Genomic DNA, 24,777 nt, shown 5'->3' on the forward strand with positions numbered 1-24,777 from the left:
CCTTTATCCACAATGCACTTTCACACGCGTAACAATTTATTTCTGTTGCAGCGATCGCGCCCAGTACCATAGATTGCCAAGAGTTATCGGAAAGTGCAACCCGAATGCGCACGGACGTCTGGAAAATTGGTGAGCTTGTAACAATTCGTTGGTGATAAATCGTACTTAGTCAAGAGTTCTCTCGTTATCTAAGCACGCACGATCACGGAACAACTACCACCCCCTAAGTGCTTCGACCAAGAATCAGTTTCGTGGATTAATTCTGGTACCGGAAAGTTCCGGCAACTAGTTTCATTATGTCGCGTTTGTTCTGACAGTGCGATCGTATCCTGAATAAGATATTTCCTGCTGCGTTCCTTGTCCCGTCAACCCCAGAATTTGGCGAACTTAGATCAGGAAGGGTTGCTTCTGTAATCCTACGAGCTAATAACGCTCTTAGATCAGTTCTACGACACGATAACACCTCATATTCAGCAATACACTCCCCTGAACTTTTCCCTAATTCCAAGGGTGCCATTTTGCCTTTGCCAAGGAAAGTGGAACGGTCGAAAATTCGCAATGCGAATAAAATGAGTTTTCAATTTAAGAAACTTGAAGAATATAATTAGAGCATTTCAGAAGTAATCGAAGTAGTTAGACGACTATTAAGAGTAGCCTCACGTTCGCTGTCTAATCGAACCGTTCAGCTGATAACGCGATTTTAGATCTGCCACCCACTCGGGGCAAACAGGTGGCGGGGTAACGTTACACAGCGAGGCAACGCGGTGGATATCGACAGCAAGGGACGTATCAACAATTTAAATCGAGTTACGATGACGATGGTCGACCACCTAGCCAGCGATGCTGCCGGCGAAGCAAATTCATTATCTCCGGTGGATGGTGTTTCAGGCAGCCACGGGGAGGGGGACGGAAAGCGGTCTTGCGAAGCAGCCTTTAAACAGGAAATTGGATTTCTCGTTCGCGGCGATTGGAAATGCAAAGAAACGTCTAATAAGCGGCGGGAAATTAAGCCCGGGGAATTAAGAGAAAATTTACTAAGCTTTGACTTGGTGCCGATTGAAATTTACTCCCGCAATTTTTCTTCCATCGATTTATATCCGATGATGGTTGATTAAAATTTCCTTTGATCGATCGACGGTATTTGCAACGATGTACCATTCGTTAAAGCGAACCTTCATCAAGACCCCCTAATTACATTTCCTTTTTATAATTTATACAGGATGAAAATTGAAAAGTCAAGAACATTTTATATTTCTTTTTTTTTTTTTTTTGGAACACCCTGTATGCAATATTGTAGAGCCGGCGAAGAAAGTCCCTGGGGATCAAGCTGAAGCCAGTGTTCTATCCGGCACTGCTCACCGACCACGAATATTGAATAAGGTAAAAAGGGCATAAAGTTGTAGAGTTTATCATAAAAAGTTGTTGTTCTATTTTACACGAAAGCGTACCTAAGAATGTTATAACATAACAGTATAAAAATATAACAATGTTCGATCCTCCAGTGATTCTCAACAAGCCATAGCTATTTTTAAACACTAAATAAAAAATGAATAAATTGGCTTTTATTAAAGATGAGTATACGTTAATTGCAACGTGAATATTTGACTGTACGCTGCACGAAAATGTGGAACGTAATTTTTGTCACGAATTAAAAGAACTTATGAAGTTCAGTAGCTCGAGTATTATGCGCGCGATGGGGTTACGTTCGTAGACCATTTACGCAGCTCCATGCATAATCATTTGCCTAGAGAAATTATTGCCTTTTATGGCGGTAATAACGTTAAATTATTTAGAAGCGCGAAAACATTGACTAAAGCTATAATGGAGAGTACTACTTCTCTCTCTCTCATTCTAAAGCCTCAGCCTCTCGTTCTCTCCTCTCTTTCCCGTCAAAGAGGAGTAAGCCTCAAGCGCATTTTCGTAAGGCGCTTGTTCCTTTCCTCCATTACGGGAAATAGTTTAAGTTTCTTTCGAGAATGGGGTGCTAGAAAGTAACAAGCACTAGTACCTTTTGATAATTTCCTCCTTGCCACCGTAACGAGTAGAAAGATCAGCCGTGTCTGGCTTCAGTAAAAATGATTTTTCAGAACATTAAATTATCCTGAAAGTCAACATTCATTTAACGAAGATTAATAAGCCATTAAACATTTAATATCTTCCAATGGAGGAACTGTAAATTGATCTATGATTTGTTACAGCGAAGAATCAGTCATTGTCTATTAAGATTATCGATGATACCTTTACGTAGTTATTTTCTTCGGACCTTAAGCTTTAAATTCATATACCATACGTGCTATTTCGCGATACTTTTCTGTCATGAATTCACTCCGCAAACTTTCCAGGTTCCAAAATCAACTATTTGGCACGCCACGACCTAGTAATGCCGGTTGCCGGTGACACGTACGAAATTTTACAAGAACTGCAGGTGTACCAAAGTAAGCCTTCAATAATCGAGCCAGGTTAAACGTAAACGAAACGTGGTTCACAGTTGTCACGAATTGACAATGTTTAAACGTTGTTTCAGTCAATGTGTGCATGTTTGTTCCACGTGCGGCTTTGAATTAAAGGACGCTCGCATGCTACGCGGGCGTTACTTGTTTACCAATTGGGTAAATGGGATTTCGAATATGGTAATTGAAGCGTTAATAGATATCTGATTATCAGGCATGATACCGTTGGGAATTTCCCGTGCGTATGATTGCGTTTAATTTCTGATTCCTTGATAATTAACTATGCGATATCTGTTTGAACTTGTTTCACGCGGATCAGTTTGATCTACTCCGAGATCCTTCTAACTCGATGATAAAGATCGTAAGGTTGATGAATTTTAAAAGACACCTCCAAAATTCGCAAGATTTCTTCGTGCCAATTATTGGGCTTACCCATTGTTTTCTAGCAAAATCGATACTCTCTTATTTTGGCACGAAACAGCAACGAACGCGTTTCGGGTGATGAATGGGAAGCTAAATTTTCCAGGATCCAAGAGACCATGTTTCAGTCGGACAATAAGACCTTTAAATCTTGAAAGATGCTATCGTTGTCTGTTTGTCCTGGTGCAGACGAGGAACAAGTAAGATAATTATCAGTCCGCCTTTAATCTACTTAATTAGTTCGTTAGGTGTTGATCTCGCGAGTGAACGAAGTTGTAGGAAAATTAATTTTATTCTACAAGAGAAATGAATTCTTCTAAAATTTCATAAGTTATTGCTTCTTTGAGGATATTTCACTGCTCGATATTTGGGAATGGGAGTTGGTTATTTGAGATAAGAAGACGGCATGAAAGAGGAAATGAGGAAATCGTCCGGGGAAAGTTTTAGTCGTCAAAACTCTCGTTTTAATGCCGGGATAATTGCACTTTCCGGCGTGTATTTCGCCCCGAGTCTTTGGCAGAAGGATGCGTAAGACTGTTTGCCAGGAGCTGTGCATTGAAATTGCATTGTGCTCGTGGTCCTTGATATTAATCCCCGGGGAATCCATGAGTTTCGCAGCCGAGGGAGAAGCAATTATAGTCGCGTGGCAGTTAACGCGACGGTGAAAGGAAACGGGGATATTAAGAGATGAAAAGTTCGTGGCAGAGGCGAAAGAGGAAAATTCTTCGGAGTGCTGCTGCTTGATCGAGATTGATCGGAAAAAGCGTCTGAAAGACGGAAGCTACTTCGGTTGAGTACGTTTCGCGTTCTCGTCTGTTACCTTTAGAACATGTCCTTCTTGATATTCTCGAGTCGACGCCGGGAAAATCAGTTTCGATCGAGAATTTTCACGGTTAAAACACGATGACGGCTCCTCGACGTCTGTTCGTCGCGTAAAGAGAATAACAATGCGCGACTCCTCTTTTCCGCGGTTTTCAAAACTTCCTCGACACAGCCTTTTTTTCACCGCGAAAGCTGTTTTAATCCAGTGAAACCCGTGTTCAATCCGTTTTTCAACGCTGTGGACGTGGATACGTAGGTCGAAGCAACGCGATTATTGATTTCACGGCTGCAGTATAGATACAATTTTTTTGAATTGGATCCGACTTTCGGTCTCTGATTGATAAAAGCTGACGAGCACCACCATGTCAAATTTGCAAACTTTTAATTTGTTATTTCAACTTTTTCGATTCAGGATTTTGTACGTTAAAAAGGATTCTTTTGTTCAAATGAAATAGAGAAACATCCAATATTCTTTTCACACCGTTTCCACTTGGAACTATGTATACAATATTAAAGTGACCCAATTTACTTTCTCCTATTCAACAGCACTTCGTCGAAAGTATTTAACAATAAAAGCCTACAATCAGAGCGACGGTGAAAAATAAATGAAATTTTCGTTGCTCCTCGGTGAGAAACGATCGCTCACGGCGAAGTTTTCCTAGCAGACAGGATTCCCTTTTCACGGTGTAGAACGAAGAATGGCGTAATTGGTCGGAAACTTGACGCGTATCTGACGTTTCTGTTCAAGCTGGCTTCTTTCACCCTCGCAACCCTACCCCCTAACCCTTCGTTACTTTATTCCCGCGGGTTGTCGGGTCCTCGAATCGCGACGCGTTCGTGCAAAACGTTTCAGACACCGACGTTTCCTCTTCCGTTGTTCTCTTTCCGTTGACTCTCATTAATTAACATTCTACCACCGTCACGAACGAAAAATCTTGACGAGCCACGGTGAAATTTCCGAAATAGAACCACCATTCGCTCGACGTTTACTGCAAATCTTTCTGTCTCCTCTCTTTTTCTCTTTTCCCTCCTGTCGGTTCGTTCGATCGCGGGAAACGAGGACTTTTAAACGGAACACGGAATACCTGCTTTAAATGCCACGCTTGTTTTCGTGGAAACCGACTACCCTCTGGAATATGCAAGCAGGTATTGGGACGATTTCGGCCGCCTCGGTTACCGTGAGTTAACAATCGGTAAAAAAATTCTTGCCAAACGATGGAATAATTAATGATCGACTTCAATTACTTGCTCTCCTTACAAGTGATACAGTATCCATCATTCAAGTTTGAACACTGTGTATGTATTAGGTTTGATTTAGAACTTGATCCAAAATTTAACATATCGACTGCCACGGGTAATATTTGGAACGATACCGAATCAATACTATCAATTCCAACCCGTAAATTATGGTACTGTATCGAATAGACGTGTAGGTATCAAATAGAGTCGATATCCCTTTGATACCCATTTATTATTTGAAATAATAACAGATATTAATGTTTTGTTGAAATTTGAACCAATTTCAAATTAATAGCAGTAATTTAGTATTTGTATTGAACAGTGATACCAAATATATCAAGTTTCCATAAATATTAAATTTCAATTAATAAACAAAATTTTCAAATAAAAGAGAAATCCTTTTGCCTATTTAACGCTTAGGCAAATTCTCCCAGTTTTGATAGTTCTATCTATTCGAGGTAGGAAGGAAATCCTTAGGAGGATCTTCTTTCTTCACCAACGATTCCCAAAGGATCAACGCGAAGAAACGAACAAAATCCGACCTAGCCAATTCTAGCAGTTCGTTCTCCTTGCAAATTCGAGCCACGAAAATAGGATCCTCTATCTTCTTTTTCCTATTTTCGGCAAAAAGGGAATTGTAACAATCGGCCGCGCGGAGAGAAGTCTGGATAAAAATTAAGGGCAATTTATCCGGGATTTTTGCACGGTTCCGCTAAATTGACCCGTGTGTGAAACGCATAAATAATGAAAGCGCGCAGCTGGAGAGACAGAGAAAGGGAATGGAAACGATCCGTTGCCGAGTAAATTCGTTGTACGTGATTCATGATGGTTAGAGATCATGATCAGAGATAATCGCAAACACACTGGAAAATAGCGATTCTCTAACACGGAATAGAGGATTAACGAAACACGCTCGATCCAATTTCGCATTATTTTTGAACGATTTATGATAAACGATTGCGAGTGTAATTAGTTGTGCAAACGATAAAATTAGACCGCAAATATCGTATGAACCGAAAATCTAAATATTCAAACGCAGGGTGAATTATAAAAACAGAATAATTTCTAAGTCTCGTGCGTCAATTAGCTAAACAACTGAATTACCAATAACCAATTCTGTCCGCAAAATAAAATCTCGTAACAAAAATAAACGCATCTGTTTCCAAACGTTGCGTGAGCGAGTTATACATTTATACAGCTGTAACAAAACCTGATCGCACCGCTAACGATAAAAAAATAAATGGAAAATTCACGGACGTGAAAACACCGCTCACCGATTCGCTTTCACGGTTTACAAATTTATGATATTGTTGTAAAAAAGGAAAAAGCAAAATGTTTACCATACGAGCCTGTATTTAAACAATTGTAAAGGCAAATGAAAGCGTAACTCGTTGACGCGATGGAAATGAAATTCATTCGAGGGCACTTTACGCTCGCGGTTCGCAACTATTTACGAATTACGCACGAACCAATGCCAATTAAACATTGCGGCGGGCAACGCGTTGCTCGAGTTGATTTATCGTCCGGGAACACATTATGAATCAATCACAACGGTTTGCAGGATCGGTTCGAACCTTGGCATCCTACGAATCGGTTTCCCCTAACAAGTTGCACCCTCGTAACGCGTCCGAATCACGAACTCCGGTTACCAAACTGCTAGCCTTTACAACAACCCTCCCGCGTACATATATATTTACCAGTGACTCGGTAAAATAAGAGTCTCGTTGTTATATTAAATAATTTATATATTAATATTTGTGTTTCCATAACGCCCACTTTTATAGCTGTTTTTGTTAGAAAAAAACCTGCCCATCTGTCTTCGAAACGCCCACGAGACCTCGTTTATCATGTATATTCAGCAGTAATATCATGAAATATTATTATCAGTATAAAAATAATACGAAATATTTCTAAAACCGCTGATAAATTCAACCTACCAGCCTCGCAACTGAAATAGTTACCCGGTTCATGGAATGTTACTCTGTTTCCAGTTTCCATCCGCGGCTAAACTTTGCATTCCTTGGCACATAGGTGTGGCTTGTAAAAAATTACATGAAAATCCTTGCGGTACCGCAGAGTGTGCGTCGGAGAAATTAAGATTTCCAGTATTTATGCGCTAGGAATTAGAGGATAAAATCAGGACGATAGCGCGATGGATATGTGAGTCTGTTCCCCAAGCCCGGGAAATTTGTTAAAAGTACGATAAATCACGCAGCCGGGAAGTCGCGCAAGAACTTTCCTAACTTTTCGCGGACACTATAAACCCCGTGCAAGACGGCTACAATTTCCCGAGGCACAGATGTTCGTACGTCCGCCGGTGAATCCGTGTTTTCCGACGAAAAATGTACCTTCCCATTTTCTTCGCGCGTTTTCCCCTGTTCCGTGTTTTTCCTGACGTTGCATCGATTCAACGAGAGAACACGGGCAATAGATTTCCGTCGGTTTTTCAAGGGAGAGAGGAACGAGATGATGAACGAGCAGGCAGGAGGACAAAGTGACGACACCGGGATTCAGGACAGATTGGAGGCAGAGAAAAATAGCGGGAAAAGTAACGAAATTTTTCAAGGGTCCGGAACTGAGGGAAACGATAGGGTCCGTGGTCAGGTCAATTGTCCTGGGGGTCACATGTGACCGACGCCAGAAAAACACGTCGAATGGCACCGTTCGAATGGACACGCGGGGTAGAGCACTTTGTAATATTGTCAAATATGTAATTGAAAGCTTAAGTTAAGAAAAAATATTGATTAATAATTATGCCAATAGTCTACTTTCAGCTTTTCATATATTTCTAAATAAGAATAGTTAAAATTTAAGTAAAATTGAACTAAATGAATAGTTTACCGAGGACACAATTATAGGTCCTTGTATCTTTGTAATTACAGAACCTGTAATTTTATTAATAACATAATAAAGAACATTCGTTTGCTCATTAGCATTCAGTTATTTAATGAAAATGTCGATCGTTAGCGACCCCGGTGACATTCGACGGGTTAACCGTGCAAATTTGCACAATGTTGCAGAGTGTAGCTTTAACAAAGCTTCACGAGAGCGTGAGATAAGTCTGCATAATCAATGCATTCCATTTCACGTGGCCTGGCGTGATATGGCATAGCATGGCGTGACACGAGCAAGTATGTTTCTGCATTCATGCACTTTTGAACGTGATCCATCCCCCCCCCTTTTCCACGATCCCGAGGGTCGCGCAATACTTCCATCGCGAGGGCCAGAAATTTTCAAGGACTTCTTCAAACTTTTCGAATCCCGGCCAGTTCCTCTCCCAGCAATGAAACCCTTATTAAAAGCTAATTATTCCTCAAGGAATCGTAATGTTGCTCTTGTGAAAAATATTAACATTCCCTTGGTGGTTAAAACGCGAAAGATTTTGAATATCACGAAAATTGCATTAGAAATTCAAAACAGCAAACTGAGGATTTAATTAGAAAATTAATCTATAACTTAGCTTCCAGTTGAACAGTCAAAGTGTTAATGAAGACGTAAGTTAAAGCTAACAAGTTTTCACGCGGTAGCATTGTTGATTAATTGCAACGTTCGCGAATGCAACGGGGAATCTTAAATCAAGCACCTTGAATAACAACGGACACCGCATTTCAATGCGACTTAACTGTGAAGATTGCTTAAATTAAGAAGCACCGTCATCGATTAAACTCGGGCAGAATTTAATTATTCAAAAGCATTCGAGTTCCAGAAAAAACTGCTCCAGAATATTAGTTGGTTATTAAAACAAGCTCCTCTGTTATTTTTCGCTTACCTCCCGAGCTCGTTTCCCATCCAACATATGATAACTGCGCGTAAAAACGAACTGATATTTGACAAACTAAAAAAATCACGTCACTAAATATCGTCAAAATTGACCAAGACTATTCAACAGAATTTCAGATAGCGTTTACATGATCAATCGCAGCTGTTTGCACGGTCATGTGAAAAACCGTGCTCGACTCGGCCGGTTTGCTAATTATCGCGTAATCTCATCCAGGCTGTGCTCGCGTGCACAAGCGAATACGGTTTAATGAGTCCCCAAGGAAGCCTGAAAAGAATCAAGGACGATCGTTTCGATCGTACTGACAACGTTTCCTTTTCCCTCTTTATTTTCTCCGTTGGAAAAACGAGAAAATCGTCTGTCCGCTGATTTCTTTTCCTGTCTTTTCTCTCGCAGTTTTTACAAGAATTTATACGGTCACTTCTTGTAGCATTTCGATTTAAAGAAGAAGACATTGTGAGGGATCAATAGGGAGGAGGAGAAACTGAAGAAATAACGCTGAGAGGGGAGAATTTTGTATTACTGCGATTCGATTGCGACTTCATCGAGCAAGAAGTTCAAGCTTTCACGAGATACCGATTCAAAGAGCTCGAACGGTCCCCGTTTATTTCCAGGAAAAAGTTTTCGCAAATCTCTCGAGACGATCGTGGCCAAAAGACTTGCTTCCTTTACCCAAGATCTTTTCTTACACACGCAGCTCGGTCGCGGTACATTTCCTTATCGGAAATGTACAGGTACTTCCGAACAACTTTACAAATTACCGGCTCGCTTTCTGGCGATCCACGATTTCATTGTACCGCGTTTTCCTCGCTATTGATCAACCAACTTTTCAGGTACCAAGTAATAAATTCCGATAGAAACGATAAGGACTCGTTGAAAAGTCAGCCATTGATGGCATTTAAAAAAAAGAGTGCAGCTGCATTTTTAAAACGCATCGTTGCACTTGCGAAAAATCTGAGATTACAGAAAAATAGATTTCTTCTTTTGAAACTTTTCTCTATCTCGAACCAAACTTGAGTTATAAACCGTTCCAATTGACTGATTTATCCTACATAGCTTGAAGAATATCGTAGTGAAGGGGTTGCAGGAAACCAAAAGAACGGGAATGAAATGAATACGAAAATTTATCGCGACGATAAATATTCGGCTTTCGTACGGTCACGATTTGCTTGTTCGAAAACAAAAGCAATGAAAAGAGTCGTACAAGACGGGGACGTGTTTGTACAGTGTTCACGGTCAGAAAGAGCGCACGTTTTATGAATTTTTCTGTGGAACGACTTTTATGAAACATTCACGTTCGAAGGATGCGGGGTGAATATTACCGTAATCTTTTTCTCTTCTTCCCTTTTCTTTTCTTACGCTCCTTGAAGAGTTCGAGTCTGCTCTCCTTTTGAAATTACGCGAAACCGGAAAAGTCACCGGTTCTTACATATTATTCTTCGCATTACCTCGGCCGTAAAAACACTTTCTAGAGGTGCACGCGAATTGTGTTTCCCGGCGACAACGAAATGTCGAGCCAACCTACGGAAGCGACAATTTTTTACGACATGTCGAGGAAAAGTGGCTCCGAGCCGCGTGCATTTTCGAGGGAGAAACGTGGCTAACCGCGATCGCGACCGAGTTACCAGGCTGCATTTATGATGAGAAAGCACTTTGATAAAACACCCGTTTCGACAGCGAACCCGTGTCTCTTTTTGTTTTTTATATTTTGATAAATTGAAGTTCTTTGTTTTATTCGTTGTTCAGTTTTTGCTTGCGGTCCTACGAAATGTTGAAAACAAAAAAAAAAGAACAGAGGAGGTAATACTCGGTAAACTGACAAGTGAAAAATGGTTGAAAAGGAGAGGCTCTTCCTCGAAACGTAACATATTTGTTCGAAAGAAAATTCGTTTAATTTTCTATACTAAAATTTCATTGAAGAATTGAGTTTAACTTAAATTAGTTATTCAGTGATGTAATGCAATTTAATTAACGCTAATTACCGTGCAGATAATGCAATATAATTGGAACGAAGAGATTGAATGAACATTGCTGACCTACTATTAAATCGTAATGTATCAGCAAACTCGCTTTCGTGTTCAAATATTTTTGTTAGAACTTTTTAATAAAGAGTTTCCGCGCCTATACCTATATCACATCTTTTCCTTATTCCCACTCGTCGAATATAACTGCGAACTTTGATCATTTAACTCCGGAACATTCTGTATTATCGTATTATTACCTACGTATTTGCGGAAAGTATTTCACATATTCTCTCCATTCGTTTCTACATACATTTCACATCTTGGTATCGTAGAATTGGAAAACTTTGCGTGTCCACAGTTTCCTGAATATTTTTAATTATTTTTCATTCCCAGTTTCGAGATTACACGAAAACACCAAAGAATTATTTTCATTTAATTATTAGACAGGATGTAACAAAGTATCTACCGCAAAATACCCACCGCGAGCTGGGAAAAAAATCCACAGATAATGGAGCTTTGTAAATTACAACGCGCTGTCTTATGAAACCGCGTTTCCACGGGGGTAGATGTTTCTTCGCGTTGTTTCCACCATGGGGATATTTTGCCCCGGGAGAAAAAAGACCAGGATAAAAACGAGGGCGAATGTTTGTTATGACCCCGGGTGGAAGCGTGGCAAAGGAAGAATGATACGTCCTTCGAGAATGAAAACGAATTTCCTCGGCGACGAGTCAATTTAATAAGCGGATTGATACGACACAGTCGATCTTATGAAAAAATAATATCGCTTAAAGGGGGTGTATCGGGAGAAAAGAAATCTGGAACGAATGAACCGAAGGGTTATTCGTTCCAACGAATCGTTCCGGCAGCATCATCCTCGATCCTAAATACATATTTTCTTTAAAAATTCAATTTATCCCGTCTCGAACGAAAGGAATATTAAATCGGATAAGCGAGGCTCACGAGAAAATGAAAAGTCGACGAATCAAAAGTGAAAGTACGTATCGGGGCGAGAATTAGAATGCAAGCCGGGACAAAAATGGGACAAGGCTTTAGGGTGCGGGTCGGGTACGTCCTCCACAGGCATCTATATAGGATATAGAAAGACCGCGAGACTTTCTCGCCCTCTCGAACAGACAAAGGCATTGGAAAAGAGATAGAAGAAGAGAGAAGAGAAAAAGGTAAATGCATTGACTCGATGATGGTTTCCTTATTGCTTTTAGCGTGGAAGCTTGCTGGAAAAGACCATAAAGATCGAAACGATTCCTTCGTAGGTGTGAATAGAAAGAAATTATCTTGTTATAACGTTTCCATCAAGTTAGCTACAATATCGTCCATTGGCAAATATTTAATTTCCAAAAAGTCTAATTTTTTTATTATACAAAAAGATCCATTACGATCTTTAAATACAAATGATTGAAAATTGGATATTCGTTAATGGACAGTGCTAAGCTGCATTATTTGTTCGAACGAAGTGCCAGCCATTTTGTATCGAGAATATTGATGAAACCTTTATGTAGTCATGTTCGTTAAGCTTTAAGCTACCCATTGATATACTACAATTGCAATTGTGCGATACTTTTATGTGATGAAATCGTGGCAGACTTTCCATGTTTGAAAATCATTCACTCGATATGCAACAAGCGGGGATAAAAATTCAAAGTTCCTCAACGATGAAAGGCAATCGTATGGAACAACACTTTTCCCATCTATCTGTCCTCGGAACGCCGTAATTTAACCAGTAAGTCCTGGGTACATCAGTTCCTGACCCGAATTCCCTATTCTCAGGACTAATTCATACGGTTCCCATTAGTCACGGTCGCGGCGAACCATTTCGCAAATCGCCATTGTTTCCGCCGTCGTTGTCCCGACGTTTATTACTCGGGAATAGTACGTATCGAACTCGTATCGAAGCTTATAAACGTTTTACGGGCGACGATCTTTATGGTGGACAATCGACGGAGCCATCGAAGGGGATCGATAAACATAAGTCAAGGATCGAGCCCGTTAATAAAGTAACACTAAACCTTGCTTCGAGCCGGGTACAGGCAACCGTTCGGCCAGAGTTTGGGTTCGTCTTTGTCGTCGAGGCAATCGATAGAGCTTAATTGACTCGAACATGAGAGAGAGAATTCGTACGTTCGACGTTACATCGACTTCATCGCCGATTGAACCAGGTCACGGTTTCGGTGGTAACCGAAATTTTCGAGCACCGACCGACGAACGTTAAGAGAGAAACTCGATCGAACTGTTCCAATACCGGATCTGGTCTTTTGTATAAAAATGAAACAAAATTTAAAAAAAAAAAAAAAAAACAATTTCCACGAAGAACTTTATAAATCTTGAAGAATATCGACAGAGTTTTATAATTTAAGCTCCTCGCTTACTACCCGGGGCAATTAATATTATACCTTCCACAGTTAATTTGAAACTTTCAATTTTCTACCCTGTATCCTGGGAAAAGTGCTCGACAACTATTTCATAGACCAGTATGTTTCTAAAGAAAAAAATTCTCGTTATCGAACGAGTATCCTTAAAAAGTCTAAGTACCGTTGAAAATTACGCAACAACGGAAACGTGGATAAACAAGGGAAAAAGAGAGGTAGTAGAAGAAAAGTGTTACGTAAAGCAGGGATAGACAATTGACTACACAATGGGTCGGATAAAGGGGTTACCGGTGACAAGTGTTCCACGATTTAAATCATCGAATATGCAGCGGTCCATTATACACGCTCAAAGTGACGAATTAAACCTCCAATTACGGCATCGATTAATGACCGTCGCTGCGGTTCAAACAACGAGGGAATTTTTCAAACCGGACGGCACGCAACAAACGATTCTTTTTGCAGGGAAAACGTAACCAGTTATTCCGCTGCAACGAATTGAGATAATTCCCGACGATTAATCGTTTCGTTTACAGAATATATAAAAAAAAAGAGGGGGTGGGAGGAAAAACTTTGAAAGAGAAGATTAAACAGAGAACGAACTCGGTGCTTTTTGTGTTATCGATGAATTCATTCTCTGGCCCAGAATGAAAAGTATTTCAAGAAGTATCGTAGCGTGACGCAAACAATGCAGTCTAAGTATCCTGAATATTTTAATCGAATCAAGCTATTCGTTCGGATAATTCGTTTGCAATTAGCCAGCGAAAACTTCGCGATACCAAAGTTTCACGTTACTTTCAATCGGATCGTGTCGTGCAAAAGAAGTTCTTTTTTTTTATCCTTTTTTCCTGCAAAAACGCTCAGACGGAAATAGAATTTTTTGTAAAGCACGATCATGCACTTTGTAATATCTTCTATTGTTCAAATAAAAATTCACGATAACGTTAGTAATGTTTTTTTACGGTCACCCGATAGCAGGACCGCTAATAAATTATGCAATCATTCGCGCCATTATTTGCAGCGAGAATAGGACATCACCAGGCCATATTTCCTGCCCCGGAAGCTGCTTTGAAGACCGACAAGTACATCGAGGATATCGCGAAGCTGTCCGAACAACACGGAATTTAAAATCGAACCATCCCATTCAGCTGCTGCATTATCTCTGCTACCAAAGCGAATATAAATATATTCTATATTCTATTAAAAAGCCGACATTTCGGCTCTCGACGAAGGTCCTTATCGGGGCCGCACAATACATTTCACGTTATAGAATATTTGAAATTAAATCTGCTCGATTTATAACCGTATCTATCTGCAGCTACGAGTCTTTCAGTTTTCAAAAATCGAATGCGATACGGGAAATAATGTTATCGAGGATAATACTCACAGTCAATCCACCGTCACGCTTCCAATAGTCGTCCAGTCTTCTCTATTCGAGCCTCGACCGTCGAGTGACCCCCGCGCGTCACATTTTTGGTCGTCTGTTTCCGGTAATCGGGCCTTCGATCAATTCGGGTCAATTTCGAGGGCTGGCCAGGCCAGTGGAGATCATCAATTCTTATCCAGGATTATATCACCTGAAAGCAAAAAAAGGTATCAAAGTTAGTAAGTTTTTACTCCAAGGAACATTGGTGATTTTATCGCGTCGATGTTCATCGATTAGATTTTTTTTCTTCTTCAATTTGTACATCGATGATCCACTGTTCTCTTGTATCTTAAATCTCTACCTTCTGTATTTTGAAATCTACGTACGATTAATATACAAGCAGATGCAAGCAACAGTTTGAGATAAGGAATTGTCAGGACGCGTATGCACGCGGTTCAGACGAACGAACTTATTAGCGAAGTTAATATTTCCCTTGGAAATGCTCGGTCGCGTTTATAATCGTCGTCGCGAGTTCGTCCTCGAGTTGCATCGGCTACGAGGAAAAGTCGTTTCCAGCCTGTTAATCCGGCTGTTATCGAGGGATTGTCGCGCGAAAGCCGCTCGAGCGGGTCCCATTGAATGCAAGAAGGCAAACGGTTACCGTTTCGTCGCGCGAAATCTCTCGCGACGAATACGGGCAAGTTTAAATGTATATCGTTGGAAGGGTCTGTAAGGGTGACATCGTTTCGCGTAATAGCTTTATCATGTTGCTGCCAGCGTTCCTCCTGCAGTCTGGCATTCTGGCGCCGATGAAAGCGTTACATTTACTGCCGTGAATGTTAATCCAACGAAGGGACCTTCTCTCCCGCGAGAGGCCTCGCTAGGCCAGCAAGTTAAATTAATTGAAAGTTTGCTTTTTTTTTTTAACCCTGCTTCGCGTCGAGTTGCTCGATTTTCAGAGCATCGATCGACGACAATACACGAATCGTTCCCGTGGCGAACTTTCGAATCAACTCGGACGAACAGGAGAAAAGAGGAAAGGAAAAAATTCATCTTTCTCGTTCGCGTATATCAAAGAGAATTTCGAAATAAGAAGAACCGTCTTACCATCGTCGCTGCCGCGATGCATTTCCCGACGAAACGATGTGGCTCGCAAAGAGGATTTGAAATACTCGCGGACGCTTTTGATCCGTCGCGTCCGAGATACGTCCAGTCTCGTACCACTTTCTTGCGGAAAAATTCTGCGAGACCTCCTTTCGACCGGTTTAACAAGCCACGAGGGGAAAAATATACCTCGAGATTGGAAATGAATTTTCAACGATTCGAAAGGAGGCGCGCTTCGATTTCACGATGACTGCCCTCGAAAAGGATCTTAACGAGGAAAGATTTCATCGAACTAAGAAAGAGTTGAAACGAAGGATTTCGTTCGATGAGGCGAGAGAAGAAATCGTTGCTTTATCGAGCGTGAATAAAAGTGCTCCTTAAGAATTGTTAAATGGTCGAGAAACGTGTTATCAGAGAAACTAAAGGAAGATGTTAAAAAATGATTATTCCTGGTTTCCCCAGGGTAAATACATTTTAAATTCTATAAATTTTGCAAAGCAACGAAATCGATTCGAGGAATTCGATGGACGATGCTCGTATTGGACAAAGCAGATTTACGAGTTCTGTCGGTGGAAAAACAGGGAATTCGTGAAAACCATAAACGACTGACGGTGATTTACTCTGATCAACCAATGTTACTACTAATCTCCGACTCGCTCCAATTACTTTTCAATTTGAATTATTCATTTCCTTCAGTGGTTCCGAGCAGAATCGTGGTATTACATAACACAGTATCTACCGTTTAAGTTTTCCTGAAACTACCTAACTGTGTTTAACTCTAACTAAGATTGAAATTGCTTCTTATTTCGATTAAACTTGTTGGCAGCTGACTAACCAATTCGAGTGTTCGCTGATTGCTACCAGACCAACTGATTGCTCAATCAACTCTGTCTGCAAACCGAATTTCGATCGCAAACCAAAATTATTCTAATTTCGATATCGATATTAATTCAAAGCTGCAGCAACTTAAAACCACGTTTCACACATGTTTTAAGCTCCAAAGTTTCATTATGCATTCTTTTGTATTCCATTTCAAGAGTGTAGCTTTGTGGTTTTGTTTCCATTATATGGAAGGGTTCGAAACAATCGGTTTTTACGATCGAGCACGTGTCAACAGAAGCAGCAAACACCCGATTGAATCCTCGTAAAACGTCTCGTGTTCACACGGCTCGTTGGATAGACGTTTGCAAGGAAATCGTGGTTTCGTACTTAATCGTTCCGAAGGTACGACCTGTAAAATTGACTCGTCGAGACGCGCGAAGCGATATTTTTCTCTTCGTTATCAGGGGAAAATTATTCCGAAGCTGCGCTCTTGTTAATTAACGGGTCACGCGTGTCGAACGAACAATATCTGGCCAAGTGTAGAGCAATAACGTAACTCGTAACGAGGTTACCGTATCCGATTTACATATCCAATTATTAATGCGGAAATTGTAAAACGAACGTGCCTGTTATTTACAGTCGGAAAATGAATGCTCTAACGATGAACCATAAATTACAGTGATATTGTTTATTGGGCTTTCACTGCGGAAACACTCTGTGCCCGCGCTCGTTAACGCAATTTTCCATCAGATTCGATTAATACAAGTGGATCAATTCCACGATAAAAGGGAGATGTAAATAGAATTTGCTTTTTCCCGTCTATCCGGTTGTCCCTGTACGAAGTTATTAACTGTATCGTACATGTCCTCCCTGTTTTTCCAACCACCCGTGGTGTATTGTTATTCCATGAAAACGCACAGGAAATATTGCATCCGCGATTGTCTGCAGAGCGATCGAGTCGATGAATGCAATTCAAATCTCAACGAGTAAAATTCTTTCCAAGTGGATCACACGCAATATTCGCGTCTCTTCCAGGAATATTCGATTCCACCGTGCCCGTTTCGGCGGAATCCGTTTGACGATTTTAAAGGCAACGATTTCACGTACGACTAAACGCGACCACTTATCCTTTCTTCCAATAGCGTGCCTAACTTGCCGTGAACAGAGAAATAACGACGGCGAGTTTTTGCGTAAAAGCTCGGCTCCCTCGTCTTTCGCGACTTTACGTTTCAACACCTTCGCTTGGGGTTGAAAATCTTTCTCCGTTATAGGGGGTGATTTAGGAATATGTGGCTAAACTTTAACACACTGTACTTTACTCTTGTTCACGATATTGCTTTTATAAACTTCATTCTCTTCTTTCAATTAATTGAATATATTAAATTCAGGGTGCGAGATAAATTTTAAAATTTATTCCCTCGTTTCTGTGGGATTTCTTCCGAAGCAAGAAACATCCCTGGCAATGGACTCGCGTAAAGTCGGCATATAACGGCGTGGTCCTTTCAAACAATTAGCGTCACGGTTTCACCGACATCACCTACACAACGCTAACAACACAATCGCGTCTCTACTTTCCTCCTGTCAGTGTTAAAAGCAACAACTTCCATGTTACACGTATACCACAGTCGTTGAAACTTTAACAAGAGAGAGAGAGAGGAAAATTACAAACAACAGGAACGATAAATTATCAGGATACCCTTGCTCCTGGCTTTTATTTACGTTCACCAGGTGGGAGATCAGGATCCGACCGCCATAACGAGCCGATAAAGGTGATATAGATGAGGCGGGTTCAGCGATTTTCCCTCTTTCTGACCGATATAATGGTTCTACCTTCTTATCCAGGTAAACGAACAAGTCTCCCGCCTGTTCGGCAATCGACCCGATGGTAGCCGTTCATTCATCGTCGAACTCGTGCTGGGAACTCGTCATTTTCAGCGATTCCCGACGGTGCGATTTTACAGAAAAGAGGACGAACGTAGAGAGTCTGGGAACACGATAGGGGAAGGCGAATTTAAGCCGCACGACACCGGTCGCCGATGTTGCTGGCAAACTTCCACAGGAAAATGAATTTCTCCGCTCTACAGTTCGCCGATATTGAACGAACTGTTCTCTAATGGAAACTAGCGAGTGACGGGAACGAATGCCGAGCTCTTTCACGCTACGATGTTTCAGCGAGCAACGCGTGTTCTTTGCCGGTGACTACGACGATGAAAAATGTTTATCCTCTTAAGCGCATTGTGACGGCCGGTTTCCACCACGATGTTGATCATGGATCAAAGGATCTGCATGGTGTTTGCATAGATTTCTTGGTTACGCGGAGGGAATTCCGGTATTTGATAACGTATCTATCGAGTCGTTCCATAAGCAATGTCGATTTCAAACTAACTTTCATTTTAACACGGCTGAAGAAATAAATTCAGTAAAATGTAGAAAATTTATCCATAAATCTAGTGAGAAAAATAAAATCTCTCTGTACGAAATGTACTTGAATGCATTAGGCAAGTAGAAACGTACGATTTTATCGTGGAGAAATATTATAAAATAAATCAATACTGAAAATCCCTTTAACAGGATTAAGGAACCGATCGTGAAATATTCTGCTCGACTGATATCTTTTCCTAGGTTATCGCGGCAAACCACCGAGCGTCTGTTTCCCGCGGAAAATCGTACGTTTACGGGGAAGATTTTCCGATATACGAGCGAGTTGCCTGGTTTCCTCCGTACACACCAACTCCTTTAACGAAATCCCACCATTGAATTTCACCGGTGGTTGGAAGAAGTTTCGTTCTCGTCCCTCGACGAGCTTTTCTTTCACGCGAACCATCCACGACGCTGGTTGCCGGTGACTTGGGGCTTTTACTTTTTCGAAGAAAAGAAGAGGAGAAGAAGAAAAAAAAGAAAAGAAGTCGTATCTTGGGGAATCGTAAATGGACGTATTACCTGGACCGTTTCTACGTCCGCCCGTTTTACGGTTTAAATAATAAATGCGATGTTCGTCCTGCCCCGTTATGCCGGCTTTATTTTGAGCAACGTTTCGTCTGTTCCGACGTTTTTCACGTTTGTCGTATTTTCATTTATGGTTGTTGTTTCACGCCGCGTTTTTGTGCATTGCGCAATTGAAGATTTCTTGGGTCATCTACTTTTTGCTTCATTATATTACAGAGAGTAAAGATCGCGAGATGAAAGCAAGAAAGAAATTTAAATCGTTCAAGTCCTTTAGGAAAGGAACCTCTCGACAGTGGACGCGCCGCGCGGCCGGACTCCTCTACTTTTAAGTAGTAGAACACGCTATACGTCAGACCGTTCGTTCGCGCCAAGTGAAAGCTGCCGATCAATGGCGCGGCGCATCAATGGATACTTGCCATTTCTAATTCTACTATAATAAACTCTCACGAAAGGCAATTGTCTGTCTCGCATTACTAACGTAATTTTCAATGGCACAATAGAACCCAATTTATGTAAGCTCCATTTATTCGAATGAAAACTAAAGCCTTTACTGCTGAACTTCTCCTAGCAAACTGTAGAACAAAGTAGTGAAATTTCATGCTCGAATCCACTTAACCGAACGCGATTTTCTGTTATTCGAAGAAGAAATTTCTGGGGAAGGAGATCAGTAAGATTCTATTATTTGAACAGTCATCCGAACCGACTTGTCCCCCCTCGGATGTTCAAATAAATGGAGCTCTATTGTATTTAGAATTTTCTTCCTTTCTTCGTCTTTTCATTGTTTGAATAGACGCGATTCATATTTGGACAACCCATCTTGTTCCATGCTCCTCCTTCCTTTCTTTATCTTTTTATTATTTAATTTAATTCAATGCCCCGGGGTAGCCAATTGAATACCGTCCCGAAATTGTTAATCAATAGTCTCTCATTTGTTTTGCGACTGTTATTGTCTACAACGGTTGTTTCAATCTGCGCTGCGTCGAAAATTGTTCGAATAAGCGAAGCAGTGAACAATACAATTTATGCCAACGGAAATTGAGAAGATTATATCGCGTAGATTAGCTGTCATTTAAAAAAAAAAAACTCGATGAGGTAATAACGCAGGTTAATGAAGGTATTAACGTAATTAGAAAAAAAAGCGCGTTAAGAACGTAATCTACAAGCGTTAATAGCACCACTTGAGACTCGTGTGAAATTTCAAGAGCAATTAATCGCGCAGAAACGATCGCATAGACGATAAGAAAATAAGATTTGCATCGTTACACAAAATATATGTTTCCATTTGAAACTACTCGAGCTTCGCCTATCGCAAAATAATCTTTCCGGGGTTAAATTCAGCCGGTGTTTGCCATTCGAGCGTCGTCCGTAAAGCGCGCAATCGCCTCCCTCGTGGTTCGAATCGCAACTCTCGTGGGGCTCGTTTCTCAAGCATATTTACTCGCAAATGTATACAAGCACATGTATACACGCACACACAGGTTAGATATCGAAGGATACCAATGCACTTCACCGGAAGTCTACGGCCGAAATCCGGAGACACAGATGCCAACCGAGACATCGCTTGTATCTTCAAATACTGTTGGATTATCTGGCAATAGTTACAAAAATAAGTCGAGTAATAAACTTTCCAATAAATACTTTCATTGAAAAATATCGTCGTAAGGGTCTTTGCTTCTGGGAAAATTTAATCGATAAACCGAAAATCTAATTAAGATCAATGTAATGAGAAAAGAAGATAACACAGAGATAAGCCACTTAATAGTAAAACAAGCTTTTACTCTTCGTTTTTTAATGCCTCCTAATTTCCCGTTTTCCCAAGAGCGTCATAAATGCCGTTTCGTAACAGCTAACGAAATAATGATCCTTCTTTGTGATCCACCGTGAAGCGCGTACCGTCCGTTTATTTCATGAATATAAACTAACCAGAAGATATATTTATATAGCTGAATAAGGGGAGTTTAGTGAACAGGGGTGGCGGATTATCCAGGAATACGTGCACCAAGAGGCCAGGAATTTTGATATGAACACGCCAAAAATTTATATAAACCCGTAACATCGGTGCCGTGAAGCGCGCTCGTCTCTGACTCTTTTATAGCCGCCAGCGAAGAAATACGAGAAGCGCCAGGTAACCATCTGTTTTCTTTAGATGCATGCTCGATCGGACGAAAAATTGTACCGGTAAACTGAAAAATTGTATCGACAGGTGGCGGGCATATTCTCCCGAGCTGTGAAGAAACGAAATGGAAAAATATCTGGTTGAAAAGTCAACGACGATCTTTTCTGCTTTCGCGCTTCGTCTGTTTGTCTATTCTGCTTGCACGGAAATGCGAGACGAGGAAATAATCTGTGTATTTTTGAATGATTTTAAATAAATTCTGAAAACATTAACATTGTTTCAATTTTACTGACACAGAGAACCTCCTTCCTTCGTTCTTTAATTAACCATCTAAATTAAATCCACAATGGCAGTCGACGCGTTAGCGTCCGCCCGCGTGTTGACGTTAAATTTACATTCCAGCCAGAAGCAGAACGTCGAACGAGAGTTTTCCACGTGCTCGTAAAAGTATCGTTTTATGCAACACGAATGCTAACTGGATACGACAGCTCGCGATACGTTCCTCGTTACTGTTTGCCATCTGACAAATCCCACCGCTATAATCTCCGCCACGGCTGACATTGACGATCCATTACTACTTGCGTCTGACAAATCCCCGTCGCTACACTCTGACTACTTAATGCCCGATGCGCGTCTTGTCAACCGGTAATTACTCGATCGCGACTGCTTCGTACGTAGCCAATCAATCGGGGACACGAAGCAGATCGATATCTGTGTTTCCAGCAAAGAAATCGAAACGCTTTGAAAAATATTTACGCGGCGATGTTCCCGTTGAAATGCCCGCGGTGTACGCATTATCGGTCGCTACTTATCACTGTCATTGATACGAAGCAATCTGATAATGGATCCGGATGAAACCAGCGTTTGTGCGCCCTGAAAATCTTTCTCCTCAATGATCGTGCCTCGACCGGACGATTTACGCGTTTCAACGACCCTTTCTTCCCTGATATAAACAAGCCCCGACCACGAAACGAACGATCGAAAGAGGTGACGAATGTCGACGATCAATCTGACTGACAGAAAAAAAAAAAAAAGGAAATTGTTGTGTCTACGATCGCTGGTAATTCGACGATTTGTCTTTCGGGTAGCGGAATAAAGAACGCGACGGGGTGCCGTGTTCTGGGAGATGAATTAGTGGGAAAAGAGCAATCGAGTTAACTAAATTTTTTTCACGCTCCAACAGATAATTCCATGGTATTACCTTTCAATCTACCCGTCGCTCGGATCGAACGTTTAATCTTATACTAGATTTAACGGATCGACGAAGCTGACGGTTTTTTACCTTTCTGCCTGAAATTCTGGCAAAAAGAATGAAAAAAGAGAGATGTTTCACGTCAGTTTTATGTTCCTGTTACAAACGTTCGATAAAGCTGCGCTCGTGCAACTTTTTCAACTGAAAGAAATCCGAGCCATCGTATACGTTACGCAGTTATTTAACACCGGTTGCAAGGGCAGAGTAGACAGGTGCGATTGAAAAATACTTTTTCGCTCGCGAACGAGTTCGACGTAAATCCGATCTACGTACTTTTCGTCTCTAAAAGTGGGGAAGGGTGGCTTCGTTTCCTCCCGGCTTGTCAAGTTGACGTATACTTTCCATTATGAAGTTGCCGTTCGGTCCTCGCGACGATCCGTTTACCCTTACCAATGAACTTACTTGCCGCAACTCAAACAGTAATCTCGTTACCGGAGAGTTTCGCTGGCGTTCGAGGAAAAACGGGTGCCAATTACGCGAAACGGAAGATGATCGCAAAATCGAAAGAAGTACGCGAACTCGAAGATAGAAGAACAAAGTGGGTGCAAGCGAAACGTTGCACCCATTTTTCTGCCGTAAGGAAAAGATCGGGCTTATCTCGAAGCATTGAGGCTTTAAAAAAGACGATCCTGTTTCGAGCGACAGGGAGACGGTAAGTAATTCAACAGGCAACGAAAGTTAAGCAGACGCCTTTGAAACGAGGCGAGGACGGGATCGTAGAAGCAGCCGTTTCAAAAAACGAGAACAATCGGCGAAATGGCTGGAGATTCTTGTATCGATACAAGCCACGCAGTTACACGGCATTTCAGCTTTATCGCTTTTATGGAGAGCATGGAACTGGCCAGATACAACGTCGCTAGAACCTCTTTTCCTTTACTTTTATAGCCAGCGGGATAGACCCTTCTATTCTCTTCTTTATGCACCGACGATGCATCCATAAAGCGAATCGCGCTTCGATGAATGAATGCATTTGATCGGTGCATATCGAAATATAGAAATTCTTATGCGATTTTATCGTATAAAAGTATTGCAGAATATCTCCTGTGATGTATCAATTTATAGCTTGAAATTTCATCGAAATGATTGTACAAATGTTTTGATAATATCCTTGCTACAAAATAATTGATTCTTCATTGAAACAAATGATGAACTTATGAATTTTCATACAAATTTCAATATTTTCCTACAAAGCCCCTAGAAATTTGAATGAAGAAATTTATTTTATGCCACGTTGCTACTAACCAAAGAAAATTTGCAACTGCTTTACAGCTTATATAATGCTTCCAAATTGAACACTTCAAAATTTCAACAGAAATGCTCTCCAAGCCATATTCCCGGCGCCGAAACGAATCATAGCCGAAAGCAATGTTCGTTGAATATTACCTCGTTCGCGGAAGAATGCCAGGAACGAAAGGAACATTTTCCGCGATATAATTGAAGGTTTTCTCGAACGCGAAGCGAAGGTCGGCTCCAGGAGATCCCCGGTAATTGTGCTTCTAAGAAAGAGTAACTTACCGACGCTTTGAAGGGCAAACGTTATTACGCAAACACAATTTAATCCGGCCAAAGAGATGAAGCCACGTTCAACCTCCCCCCGTTTAACGATGAAAATTCAACCGTATTCTCGTCGGCTGCGAACGGAAAAAGAGGAAAAAGCCGCGTGACGGGACGGCAGGTTTGAAAATTTACGTTTAAGCGACGCCTACTCGACGGAACTCAACGTTTATCACCGTTTTACCGAGACGAGGGGAATAATTAATTTCCGTGCCATTAATTTCACAAAGTATCCTTGTAATCTCACGCGCACGCGAGCTATTTCGTATTCCATAACTCTCTGCCGGAAAGTATTTCATAATGGCCGCATCGCGCAAATGCGGGGCGAAAATCAGCTATGTCGATTGCCAAAAAAATTAAGGAGGGACATGCAAACGGGGAAGATCGAAAGGCGGGACGACGACCGAGTAGGGTTAAGAAGCTTACCAGATACTCTGACAAAACAGAGAGAAAATAGAAATCAGATATCGAAGGCGAGCCTATTCTTTTCGCAGAAGGAATCAAGGCCGTGAAAACTGTGCGGATACTTCGCGATTTTTATTTTTGAACAGTCATCGATCTAC

At 41.2% G+C, this 24,777-nt stretch overlaps 1 protein-coding gene across 1 annotated transcript in view; it reads right to left on the bottom strand.

Moving 5' to 3' along the window:
• Positions 1-24,777, bottom strand: part of LOC114880164 (tyramine/octopamine receptor-like) — a 47,398-nt gene that overhangs the window by 13,808 nt on the left and 8,813 nt on the right. Inside the window, exon 2 of the mRNA XM_029195866.2 lies at positions 14,442-14,631. The gene's annotated coding sequence lies outside the window, so the exon portion shown is untranslated. The remainder of the gene's footprint in view (positions 1-14,441; positions 14,632-24,777) is intronic.

Source organism: Osmia bicornis, chromosome 13 (genome assembly GCF_907164935.1).
Source record: "Osmia bicornis bicornis chromosome 13, iOsmBic2.1, whole genome shotgun sequence".
NCBI lineage: Eukaryota > Metazoa > Arthropoda > Insecta > Hymenoptera > Megachilidae > Osmia > Osmia bicornis.